The sequence below is a fragment of the Crocodylus porosus genome, unplaced genomic scaffold (genome assembly GCF_001723895.1).
Source record: "Crocodylus porosus isolate Cpor-Errol unplaced genomic scaffold, CroPor_comp1, whole genome shotgun sequence".
Taxonomy (NCBI): Eukaryota; Metazoa; Chordata; order Crocodylia; family Crocodylidae; genus Crocodylus; species Crocodylus porosus.
The window spans coordinates 122329568-122330831 of NW_017728886.1; positions in this window are offsets into that span (position 1 = coordinate 122329568).

A 1264-nucleotide genomic window follows, 5' to 3' on the forward strand; every position below is an offset into this window, starting at 1 on the left:
GGGGAGAGTCTGCGATTTAGTATAAGAAGAGCTGTGGCAAGGCTGGGCAAGGAAAAAAGTCCTTGGCAGTGTTTCTTTCTTATCAGGTGCAAGATGCAAGCTGTGCATTTCTAACAATACTCCATTTCTAACAGGAGCAAGCACAGAAGGCACATCAGATAACAGACTGTCTAGACACTAGTCAGTCTAGACGGTGGACCACTGGGTTCCCAATAATGTCTCAGGTGTTTGAATCAATGTGGTATTTTATAAGGTCTAGAAAAGAGGGGAGGACTGTTCTGAGGCAGGGAAAACTCTCAACTTCTTTTCTGAAACTGGTCCCCTTGTCCAAAAATTGTGTTCATACATGCAACAATGAGGATCACTCATTCACCTCAGGGCAAAGACACTATCCAATGAGACTTTAATGCATAAAGTAACTGATGCTACCACCCCTGGCAAATGTATCCTTTACTTATTATAGAGGTTGCTGCTCATTCCTCCTTTATTTTCTTTCACTCTGGCCTAATGGATCTTTGGATATTACATGTTAAATGAAACTTCCCCAACAACTGCTCCAACTAATCCCACCAGAAAACCCTATAGGTTGATGTTTAGGGCACTCTTTTGAGGGGTGAGAAATTTAGCTTTGAATCCCTGCTGACAGATAAGGGACAGGAATCTTCCTCCCCACTCCATATCTGTAGTGAGTGCTTAAACCAATGAGCTAGTCTGTAAAAGGTGGGATACTCCTTTGTTTTAAAAGAAAACAGTGACTGGGACTTCATTTTGCACAATAACTGATCCAGTAGACATAATTTGATAATATAGCTGCATCCACATCAGCATAGATGTTTGTTTCTCCAGGGACAAGAAGGAGCAACACACATAATGCCACTGCTACTTGTCTGCAAGGAACACCTGTGCCATGTGCCCTCTGGTGTACAGCAAGTTATACTGGGTGCAGTAGGGGTGGCTGAGGCCAGCACTGGCCTGAATCCAGCAGCCTTACTTGAGGTCCCAGGGGTATCCTGGGGCTGCATCATCAGTGATCCTGCCACTCAGAGCCTGGCTGGTAGCTGGAGCACGGCTAGCAGCCAGAGCATGGCTCTGGCCAGCTACACTCCAGTTTTGGGTGGCATACACTGCCCCCATGTGCACCACTCTGCTTTTTTTTTCACTGGTTTTTGACCATGGGAGATCCCAGGGTAAAAAAACCTCTTCATGCTGCTACCTCACAGCACAGAGAACAGCTGAATGTGTGGTATGTGGTGCCGCAGATGTG